We start from the raw sequence: 12,631 nt of genomic DNA, 5'->3' as shown, positions 1-12,631 counted from the left end.
CTTATACATCATTGAATTAAAATTGCTGTTATTTTGTTGAAGGTTTTTGCATCTAATTTCATAAGGCTATTGGTCTATAGTTTTCTTGTGATATCTTTTTCTGGTTTTGGTATCAAGGTAATACTGGTTTCATAAAATGAATTAAGGAGTATTCCCTCTTCCACTGTCTTGTCAAAATTGTATAAAATTGATACAATTCCGTTTGGTAAAATTATCAAGTGAAGACATTGGGCTTGGAGATTTATTTCTTGGGAACTTTAAAATTACAAATTCAATTTCTTTAATGGTTACAGGACTATTCAGGTTATTTATTTCATCTGGTTGAATTTTATAGTTGTGATTTTTGAGAACTTGGTCAAATTTCTTCTAAGTTGTTGAATCCATGAGTGTTAAGTTGCTTGTAGCATTTAAAACATTTCTTTTCAATGGCTGCAGGATCTGTAGTGAAATCTCTCCTTTTCTACCTGATATTGGTAATTTGTGTCTTCTCTCTTCTTATCTTTATCAGTCCTGCTAGAGGTTTATCAATTTTAGTAATTTTTTTAGGTAGTAGGTTTTTGTTTTTATTGATTTTCTCTATTGTTTTCCTGTTCAATTTTATTGATTTCTGCTCTTGTTTGTATTATTTCATTCCTTTCACTTTTTAAGGCTTATTTTGTTTTTCTTTATTGGCTTCTGCAGGTAGGAACTCAGATTATTGATTTGAAACTTTTTCTTTTTTTCTATGTTAAGCATTTAGTGCTACAAATTCTCCTGAATGATAGTTTCACTGGATATAGAATTTGAGGTTGACAGTCCTTTTCAGTTAGCACATGGAAAATGTTCCATTTTCTCCTAGACTCCATAGTTTCAGATAAGACATCTACCATAATTAATTAAAGTTTCATTTTCACTTCTCTCTGGATACTTTTAAGGTTTTGTTCTTTGTCTTTAATTTTCAGAAGTTTAATTGTCATGTGTCTTGATGTGACTTTCTTTTGATTTGTCCTATTTGAAGTTTGCTTAGCTTCTTGAATCTGTAAGTTTATGTTTCTCACCATATTTGGGAAGATTTCAGCCATTCTTTCTTCAAATACTTTTAAGCCACCTATTCTTTCTCCATTTTTGGGGGGACTGGAATGATGTGAAGTTTAGATCTTTTGTTAATGTCCAATGTGGCCTGAGGCTCTGTTAGCTTTTTGCTTTAGTCTGATTACTTTCTTTCCTTTATGTTGAATAAATTTTATTTATCTATCCTCAGGTTAATTTATCTTATGTTCTCTCATTTCTACCCTATTATTGAGCCCTTTCATTAAGTTTTAAATTTTTTGTATTTTTCAGTTTTATGGTTTTTTTAATAACTTGAATTTCCTTGCTGAACTTTTATATTTTTTCATTTGCTTCAAGAGAATTCATAATTATTAGTTGAATCAATTTTATGATGACTGCCTTATAATGTTTGTCAGATAGTTCCAGTATCTGATTCATCTCTCTATTGATATTGGTTTATTGTCTTCTTAAGTTATGATTTTCCTGGTTCTGGTATGATAAGTAGTTTTCAATTATACTCTGGATATTATGTTAGGACACTCTTGATTTTATTTGAATCTTCAATTTTAGCAGGCTGTTTTTCTGTTTAGGTTTAGCATGTAGGTTCTGGCAGTCCTCTCTGCTCTGCTGACTTAGCTGATGTGGGGAGATATGCCTGCCACTGTAGGTGGTGTGGTAGGAAGAATAATGGCTCTTCAAAGATGTCTACATCCTAATTTTTGCAATCTGTGAATATGTGATGTTGTATGGCAAAAGGGAATTAAAGTTGCAGACGGAATTGAGATTGCTACTCAGCTGACCTTAAAATAGGGAAATTACCCTGGTGGGCCCAATGTAATCACAGAGCCTTTAATAGAGGAGCAGAATTGGAAGAGATGGCAGTTTAGGAAAGATCTGACTGGCCATTGCTGGCTTTGAAGATGGAAGGGGCCATGATCCAAGGAATGCAAGTGTCCTCTGGAAGCTGAATAAGGCAAGAAACAGGTTGTTCCCAGAGCCTCCAAAAAGGAGCACAGCTCTGCCAACACCCTTATTTTAGCTCAGTGAGACTCACAGCCAGCTTCTGACCTACAGAACAGTTAAGATAATAAATTTGTGATATTTCAAGCCACTAATTTTATGGTAATCTGCTGCCACAGATACTGAATACACAGGTGTGATATGGGAAATGGGTTGGCCCCAGCCCCATTGGCAACGCTGCTCCAGGCAGATTGGACCACTGCTGTTGGCTGCTGTGAAGCAGGAGATGGGTGTTCCCACTGGGCTCTGCTGGCTCTGCATCTGCAGGCACATCAGGCCCAATGCTGCTGGCCTGTGTGAGGCAGGAGATGGATGGGCTGGCCTGGCCCTGGTCCTGCTTGCCACACATGGGTGCATCGGGCTCACTGCTGCTCCTGAGTGTGAAGCAGGGGGCAGGCTACTTCTCTTCCCAGCTCTGCTGGTGCTGCAGCTGTGGGAAGATTTGCTGACACCTTGTATTTTGGCCAGAGACAGGTTTTTTGTTTATTTGTTTCTTTTTTGTTTTTCTTTTTGCCTGTTGGCACTTCTGGGCTCCAAGCTCACTGGTGCCTAGTCTGAAATATATGGTGACAAAAAGAAAACCCAAAAAATTCACCATGGTCGTGTTCCTTTTTTTACATCCTGGAGCCCCCATCCTCCTTTCTGACCTGAACTTTGGCTCTCAGTGCTGTCTGCAGCTGTCACTGGGCACTGCCTTCCTTTCTTTCTTGGGCTTGCTCAAGTGCTTGCTGTGCATTGTGTCTTCCTTAGCCTTGGTTGCCTCCCTTGTTTTGCTGGAGTCCATTCTCAACTAACCATAAGGAAGGCTGTGAGGCAAGTACACTTTCCAAATCTTGCCATCTGTAAACATGTGTTTATTCCTTTCTCTCATTTCAGTTTGTATGGTGTGAAATTTCAGGTTGAAAATCAATTTTTCTCCCAGAATTTTAAAGGCATTGCTTCATAATCTTTTAGCGGTTAGTTTGGTTGATGCACAGCCAGAAGTGTGAATGGTTTTACCTCCTTTCTAGGAGACCCACTTTTTTTTTTTTCAAAACAGGGTATTACTCTGTTGCCCAGGGTGGAGTGTAGTGGCACCACCTTGGCTCACTGCAGCCTCAACCTCTTGGGCTCAAGTGATCCTCCCACCGCAGCCCCCAGACAAGTAGCTGGGACTACAGGCACGCATCACCATGCCTGGCTAATTTGTTTTTTTTGTATTTTTTGTAGACAGGGTTTCACCATGTTTCCCAGGCTGGGGCCCATTTTTATCTTCCCTTTCTGAAAACTTTAAGGTATCCTTGTTTATTCTTATGCCAAAACCTCAACTATTAATTACCATAGGTTTCTAGTAAGTCTTGAGATCTGGTCCTGCAAGTCCTTAAACTTTGTTCTTTTTTTTTCAAGGTTGACTTGCCTATTCTATCTAGGTCTTCACATTCCCATGTACATTAAGAATCATTTTTCTTTCTACAAACATAAAATGTCCTGGGATCTCACTTGGAATTGAAATAAATGTATAGATCAATTTGGATAGATTGATATATTAAAGAGATTGAGACTTTCCATCCAGTGATAAGGTATGTCCCTTCATTTCTCAGGTTGTCTTTTTTTTTTTCACTAACATTTAGTAATTAAAAAATATATAGATTGTGCACATTTCCTGTTAAGTTTATTTATAAATAATTCACAATTGTGTTTGCACGTCGGTCCTTTCATCCTCTTCCATTTTCTGACTGGTTACTGAGATCTTGCTAGGAGCTCTGGTGCCCTCTGAAGTCCTGGGCAGTGATATAAACAGGTCCTATGAGGACCACTGGGGACACTGACCTCTTGGTCAGTGTGGCATGTAGCACTTTATGGGTTTTGAGAGGTTGTAAGCAGGGATGGGACAATTTCAAGGAAGAATCTTCTGGCTATGGTGTGTGTGTCCAGGGGCACAGGGATTGGTAAAGCCAGGCCTGGGGCAGGGACTCTTGTTTGGGGATGTTGTCCCAGGAGTGGTCCTGGCCTGGATAACTTTGTACTGGGGCCTGTCACTCAGGAGGCAATGTCAAGGGTCCTGACTGAAGCTGCTCCCCCGAGCCGTGGGCAGTAAAAGCCTTCCCTTTCTAAGTGCTGGAAGAATGCAAGGAATTCCTTCCTTACTAGCATATGGACTCTGGAGTGGTTTGCTCTCCATCCTCAGTGTGAATGTCCAAGACTGGCCCCTTTCCTCACCCCATCTGTGTGGCCAGTTTGCCTTTCTTGGTCCTGAGTCCCTCTCCAGGTTGCCTGCTGGGGTCTGGTCACGTGGACTGTACCTCTGAGCTTGGCCGCTCACTGCAAGCTCAGCCCGGCTGCCCTTTGCGGCTTGGCTGCTGTGTGCTGCCAGTCGTGTTGAGTGTGAGTTCATTGCACATCCTTGGACCTTGAGCCCGGGCTGCTGGTCTTTCTTTGGAGAGGCCTGTGGGGGACACAACTCAGTTTCCAGCAGTCACCATCTGATAGCTCACCCACATTCCAGTCTCTTCCTGGAAAGACACTGCATCTAAAATCTAGTGACTTCTCACATAAATCCAGATCACATGCCCTTGAGGCCAGGTCAGAGAATTTCTGGAAGCAGGCAGGGCATAGTTCCTGTTTGCTGTTTCTTCTCTCTTCCATTGAAGAGGCAAGGAAAATAAGGAGCCAGTGGAATCCCCCAGCAAATGCTTACTTGCTCTGCCATGCAGCCAAACCTGCCCTCAACAAAAACTGATCTGAACTGGTGGAAGTGTTTAATCATTTTTCATTGTCACTAATGAAAATAGCACTGCCTGTGGCTGGATAGTTCAAAGTGCCCAACAAAAGAATTCTGAGTCCCAGGCGAGAACTAGATCTGGAAGATCTTGGATCAACTAACGACACACCTTGTGCAAATTTTAAACCTCCCAATAATGTCCATGCATGTGGCCTAATTGTACTACAGAGATTTTAGGATTGGTACATATATTAGTCACTGTAATTAAAATCCTGGAGTTATATTATATGTTATTTGTATGGCAGTTTGTGATGTGTTTAATGTTCCCAGTTTCAAAATTATTAAAGCTACTGTCCCCAGGCTGGCCAAAGTGATAAGCAAAATAAGAATGTGATCTTATTCCCTCTTGATGGGGCAAGCGGGGAGGGGGATGCATGTGGGATTTTCTTATAAAGAGACCAAATGCCAAATAAAGAAATCCAACTGTGAAACAGGAAAGTTGAAATGGTTTGTTAGGATCATTAATATTGCAATGAAAACTAATTAAACCTGGAGCTAGAAGGAGTTCATTAGTGGTTTGGAGCCAAGGATTCTGCTTCTGCACTGTTGGCTATAGCATAGCGGAACTTGGAAAGTTGTCACCTGGGCTTGGGGGTCACGCGGCTCTCTCGTTTTTGCAACCTCTGGAATTGGGCTTGCTCTAACGACAGGTGTTTGGCAGACACGAGCCACAAGATTTCCTTAGGGTACCTGAAGTCCTCTTAGCTCCTTTCCCTGAGAGGCCCTAGGCATTGCCACCCCTGCCTGAGTCAGACACGCCTTGCAGGCTTTGAAGATGGAGAAGGAAAATTGGCAGGGGTTTTTTTTTTCCCAAGCAATTCAACTCACTCCAAACCACTAGAAATAAAGGTAACCCACAGCTTCAACAGTAGTTTTGTGTTGCTGAAGTGCTTTCACACACATCATCTCATTCGCTCCTCTACACAGTCCTCACAAAATTGCTTTATCATTTATCTCTTCAACTTGGTGGCCAGAGAGAGAGCAGGCTGCTTTATCTCAGGCTGGATTTCCCGGGAAGCAGACTCTGAGAAAGAGTTTGGTGGGCAAAAGGTATATTAAGGAGGGCCCTTGGGACCAATCCCTATGGCAGAGAGGGGCTTGAATCATGTGTGGACAGAGGGAAAAATCAAGCTGTGATTCCTGGAGGCCCAACGGGGACTCAGCCCATACCATGGAGAGATCTGGGGCTAGCATGGCCCTTCAGAGGCATCTTGAGTTGGGTTAATATGGCCAGTTTGTCATCCTGCTTCTTTGATCTGTCATTGGATGGGGGCTGCCTTGAGAAGGGTGGGCCTTTGGATAGGTGGCTCTGTGCCGATGGGACCCTAAAGGGGCCAACAGCTGGAGGCTGCCCACTCACACCCCCCACCAGTCTCTGAGCAGCAAGTCCTCCCTTCAGGGGTTCTGGGCAGCACATTGCACATCACACCGGGGCAGGCTTGCTTATCATAATCTCCTCCCACCCCAGCAATAGCACCTGGCAAGTAGTAGGTTTTTAATAGATATTCATTAATGTCAGTAGCACATTCCCATTTCACACAGAGAAAAGCAACAGTTAGGAATGTGAAGGAACTAGAATTAGAAGGAAGGCTCCTAACTCAAGAATCCCAGCCTTTGCCATTGTCCCTCATCTGTGCTCACAAACAATGAAGAGGGACATCTGGATGACAGTCATCTGGCCCTGATGCAAAACAAAATCCAATTCATGTTTTTCATGTCCAAAGAAGATGGTTGGAGCCAGGTAGTCCAGCACTAGAAAGGCAACCCCATGATGTCATTGTGGAGAAGGCTCCCCTCTTTCTTCTCGGCACCCTCATGTAGCTCTCATTCTCAAGGTTACCTCATGGTCCAAGATGGTTGACAAAGCTCCAGCCATTATGTCAGCATTCCAGGCTGGCAGCAGGAAGGAGGCAGATGGTAGGGACTGAAAGCTGCTCTTCCTAGGTGAAGGGATTTTCAGCACTTCTCTCTCTTTCATTTTTTCCCTGAATACCCAGCCCATCATTTGGTGGAATATTGACACTGGTCACAAGAGGAGGGACAGGGGCTTGTCCATGAGGCAGAACAAACTTGGGCTTGAGTTTGAGGACACCAGAGGGAAGGATGGGCCTGCTGTTCACACTAGGGCTTGGCAGCTTTGGCCAGCCAAGGGATTTCCCACAGCTGGGGCCTGGGCAAGGAGGACAAGAGCCTGTGGACAGACAGGCCTAGGGTTTGGGGAAGTTGCTCCGAGACACCTTTGCATAGTTTGTTGCAAGGTCCCATCCCTCGTGCTTGTATTTTAGGCAAAACCAAACCAAAAAAGTAAATCCGATCACCAGACAAATAAGGCAAAAAAAGGTTTACTTTTCTTGATTTCCTGGTACTTGAGTCCAGCCCCTTCCAGTGTTCCATGAGTGGGTTATAGACGTGCCACGTATGGTTCTCCTCGGCCCTGGGTACAGCCAGGCAGGTGTGGGGAGGGCAGCCGGTCCCCTCCAATCACAGGCAGCCTTGGCTGCTTATCCCCTTGTTATACACGTGCTGTTACCCCGGCAAGATTGGGGCATGCCACTCGATTCCCTTTGCTGTAGGGAGCTTGTTTGAATGTTGGAAGCAAAAAGTGCTGTGTATCTCCAAGAGGGAGACAGAATCACTTTCTCATTATGGTAAAGATTTTTCTCAGATTTCCAAGTCAAATCTCAGGTGGCAAAGGAAATGGCCTCATTTCTGCCAGTGCCCAGAACTGCCACAGTTTACCTGCCTGATCCATAGATCCAAAGGTTCCTGAGAGCATCTCGCTCATGTTCTTCATTTTATAGCTTAGGACGCCAGGCCCAGGGAGGTAAATACCTTGGCAATGGGCATAGAAATGATGTAGGTTTAATTTGACAACATTATTAACCCAGCTCATTATCTTGAAATGATCCCATAAGAGCTTATGAGAAATGACAATTATTTAATTGCATACTTTACATAGTATATTTTATATATTGTACAATTATCACCATAATGATTAATGGTGGTTAATTCTTCTGTAGCTGAAGGCAGTCAGTGTAAGGTGGTATTTCAATATCTTTTCTTTTTTACTTCAAGATTAAGCCTAGAAAGTCTTTTGCCTTTCTGTTCACACACAGGCAGCAGACAGAGGGTGTGAACAACAGGTTTGTGGACACCACTTACCAGCCAGCCATCATTTCCCCTTGCTTGGGAGAAGAACACATCTCCAGAACATTTCAGGGTGCTCTGCAGTGCCTGAAGATTCTATCTGACTTTACTATAGTCTCCCAAATGCCAGAGTTGCAGAGGAGTAAGAATATTCCACAATCAACTCTGAACCTTCCTAGTCTACCTTTCAAGATTACGGAGATCATTTATTGAACGTTTTGGGTTAGACTTAATTGCAGTAGAACAGAGAAATCCCAAATCTCAGTGGTTTAAAAATGTTTGGAGCCTTGCAGCTCAGCATAAAGGCAACCTTATGGTATCATTGTGGAGCAGGCCCTCCTCTTTCTTCCTGGCCCCCTCATGTAGCTCTCATCCTCAAGGTCACCTCATGGTCCAAGATAGCTGACAAAGCTCCAGCCATCATGTCAGCATTCCAGGCTGGCAGCAGGAACGAGGCAGATGATGGGGACTGAAGGTTGCTCTTCTCAGTTGAAGGGATTTCCAATATTCTCACAAAACAATTAATTTCCATTCTGTCAGACAGAATAGGTCACATGATTACCTTTAACTGCAGGGAGAGAGGTGAATAAAGATTTTGACCTGTGCCATTTCGTCTAGCTGAAAATACCGGGGCTCTGCAACTAAGGAGGGAAGAAGAATAATGGTTGGTGTAGACAACCACTATCTCTGCCACAGGATTCCAGGAGATAACACAGCAAGCCTTTAGCAGAACGCCTGGCACATGATTAGGTTCTTGTGTGTTTAATGATTGCTTATGGAGTGCCTACAGTGGTTAGGGCCAAGGCTAAGCAGGAGGTTTGTCCCTGTTCTCAGGCCACTCTTGATCCAGTGCTCAGCCAGCACAGAGCTGGGGACATTCTGCTGGGTGGACAAAACATCTCTAGGCAGATCTGCTTCTGACCCATAGTGCCCTCGTAGTTTTAAAGCATGGAGCTACAGAGCCACCCAGCCAGGGTTCTGGATATACCTATGGATTGCCGGTGTCCTGTTGTCACAAGAAAGCCTTGGGGGCTATTGACAGAGGCTTCTCATGATGAGCAGTGAAGGGAACGGTGCAGGCTGGGAGCTCGAGAATCCTGGGTTTAATCCTGGCAGTGATGCTGATGTCAGCCTTTCGTATGGTGAGCCTCAGTTTCCTGGTCTGCCATGTGCATATGACGACATTTACTTTGCAGGACAATTGTGAGAACTAGTGCCCAGCGTGGCTCTTGTCTGGATGCTGATGTTATGACTGGCAGGGCCAGCAGGACTGGGCCACCCCAAGAGCATGGCAGGCCCCTTGGTCAGATTTACTGTAGACAAGGAAAAAGACAAAGGGTCAGGACAGCACTATCTACACTCTTTTGCTTTCACACAGAAATCAATTTGTTCAATGCCTTACTAAGAACAGCAAAATAATAGTGCTGTTCAATAATAAATTCCTTACCACTTAATACTAATGTTGAAAAAAGTTTACAGGAATCCATCGCTTTGGACTAGGCCCCAGCAGACCAGGCCAAACCAAAATGAAGTCACTCATGCTAAGTGACACAAAACCACACCAAAACTTTAAGGAAGCAGGTAGAGCCTCAAACAGACCAGTTTTGCCTAAAAACAGTAGATTCATAGCAACCAATTAGAAACAGCCCGGTCTGTCTGAGTCAGTGTCATAATGAAGTTCCTCTTTACAAGAAAAGTGACCTGCTGTTCACCAAAAAGTGTGGTGACCTGCTGTTCATTGATCTGCTTTTTTGATGGCTCCATTTCCTTTTTCCCACCTTCCACAAACTAACCATTCTGCTCTGTCATCCCCAGCAGAACACTCATTCTAATTTATGGAATGAAGTGTTGTCCAATTCTGGAATTCCAAGTAAAAGCCAATTAGATTTTCAAACTAAATTTGTTGTAATTTTGTCTTTTGGCACTAATACCAAAAGACCACTGAATCCTGGGTAAAGCTAATGGACAAAAGGAATCTTTAAGGTCCCATTGGTTTCCCAGCACTTGATTTCTGTAATTTGGCCAAAGCTGACTTATTTCCAGGAGTGTGACGTTCTGGGTGTATGGATGAAACTCCCACTAAGGGAAGCGGGCGCCCTTTAGACAAGAAAACAACAAAGCAGTGGGCGACTGCTTCCTCCACGGGAGTGGGGGCACGTTGGTTTGAATGGCCTCTGAGAAGGAACACCCAGGAGACTTCATGCTCCCAGGAAACTGCCTACACTGGGGTATTCAAAACACTTGGAGCTTTACTTTTTCAATGGATGATTTCGTGATTTTTCTGAAACCATCTAAAACTTCTTACCTACAATGGAGTGTGCCTAATTTGGAGCAGGTGCTGAGGGTCTCCTCCCCAGCTCAGGAGCAGCATTCCTTGGGGTGTGGTCATGGGACCATCTCCCACAGACACCTGGGGCAAAAACAGGAGCCCCACTCCAGATGGGGTGGCGGGGAGGTCAGAATCTCTGGGACCAAGCCTGGAATTCTGCATTTTAATGACTTCCCTTCTGTACACTAATGTTTTAGTTGGTTTCCAACCTTGTTCATTCTGCATTAGCTGAGGTCTTATAGAAAGACCTGATGTGAAATATTCCACTAGGGATCCACTGTGTGGCTACTCTCTCTCTGTGTGACACTCACAATAGGCCTCTATATACGTCTAGAATCTCCTTGTCATTGACAGTTTTGTGCAATTGCTCCAAGGACAGGACTAGGGTAAGGGTACCTGGGCTGCAAAATTGAGAAAGTGCTCACTCTTAAGGAGGCACCACTCTCTGGGATGTGCAAGGACGGGGTTCACACCTCAGAATGAGCACCTCCTTAAGCATACCCCAGGCAACCCCTTTGACTCATCCTGTCTCTGTCTTCAGAAAGCCCTCCTCCTTTGCAATGGCTCTTGTTTCTGGATGACTTTTTCTGATGTTGGAGGAACATGACACCCCTTAGTCTACACTACACTCGATATTTTTAGCTAATTCATTCCAGGGCTTGGCAAAGTACTCAACTTTGCTTAGCATTATCCACTATTTCTTTTCAAGGAATCTTGGATCTGTGCAACATAGGCAGTCATGTGTTAGACATATTTAAATGGTCATAGAATCTTAGAACTGATGGGGTATTGGAGACAGCATAATGGCTCTTTCTTTCACGTTTATCTGCCTTCCTTTCTCAGATCTGCTTTAATTGGGTTTATATGGTATAGTTAATTTTGCATCATGCTTTTCCATCTCAGTGGACATAACCAGGCATTAGGCCCGGGTTTCGATTCTGGCCCCTCCACAGGCTTGGTATAGGATCTGGAGCAGAGGTTCTCAAAGCCCAGTGCCTTAGCTATTCAGGGGCGGGGCTGAGAATCTGCATTTCCAACGACCTTCCTGGCGATACAGATGCTGCTAACCTGGGACCCCGGGTTTAGGAAAAATCCTTAACTTCACAATGAGTCCCAAATGGGAAGACAATTCCTTAATCATGGGGTTTTTGCCTAGATCAAATGAGACAACGTGTGAGAGCCTCATCTAACAGGTGATCCACACCTGGTCCCCTTATTCCAAGCTCTCGTCCAAGACAAGGTCCCCAACATGTGGGCTTCCATTCTCACCTTCAGAACTTGGGTCAGGTTCTCCAGGAGCAGCCCTTGAGATGAGGGTTTGTTAAGGAAGCGCTCCCAGGAGAAACCGGTGGGGGCGGAGAAAAGAGAGCAGGGAAGGATTTCAGGCAAAGTCCTGCAGAGCTCGGTGAGTGACTCCCCAGGCGGCTCTGGAGGCTGTTTCCTCTCCGAGCACAGAGGAGGCACAGTGGGGAGCAAAGCACCTCCAGAGTAGGCAGAGTGGAGTTTTCCTGCAGGCTGAAAGGACCCTGGGTCTGGAAGAGGCCCCTCACTACACAGTCGCCTGCTGGAGTAGGGGGCGGTGCAGGTGGAGGGCAGTGGGTGCCTCTGTAAGCGGCAGGGCGGAGGCTCCAGCCAGGGAAGGGGACTCCAAAGACTGCATGCCCAAGGGCAGGGAGTAAGGGGAGATATGCAGAGAGACAGGGAGAGAGAGAAAGAGAGACACACATTTGGACACACACATACAAACACACAGAGAAAGAGAGAGAGAACCACACAGCTGACATGAGGAGACGGCGTCAAAAGACCACAGGAAACCTGGCCCCCCTCTTCCTTCCTCCCACCCAGCCCTGGAGGGTGCAGGGGTGGCAGATTGGCGAAGGGAGGGGCAGCAGCTGGGGAGGAAAGGCCACACACACACAGACACACAGAGACGCTCACAGAGACATCCACACAGAGACACACAGAGGCACAGACACAGAGACACACAGAGAGAGACACAGAGACACACACAGAGAGACACACAGAGAGAAACACATGCAGACACACAGAGAGACACACACACAGACACAGGGAGACACACAGACACAGGGAGACACACAAAGACACATACACAGAGACACACACACAGAGACACACAGAGAGAGACACATGCAGACACACAGAGAGACACACACACAGACACAGGGAGACACACAGACACAGAGAGACACATAGAGGCACATACACAGAGACACACAGAAACACAGACACAGATACACAGACACAGAGACACACAGAGAGAGACACACAGAGACACACACACACAGAGACACACACAGAGACACAGAGACACACAGACACAGAGA

This window comes from Pan troglodytes, chromosome 8 (assembly GCF_028858775.2).
Source record: "Pan troglodytes isolate AG18354 chromosome 8, NHGRI_mPanTro3-v2.0_pri, whole genome shotgun sequence".
NCBI classification, from domain to species: domain Eukaryota; kingdom Metazoa; phylum Chordata; class Mammalia; order Primates; family Hominidae; genus Pan; species Pan troglodytes.
The sequence above is the reverse complement of the archived record's forward strand: the minus strand, read 5'-3'. Positions refer to the sequence as shown.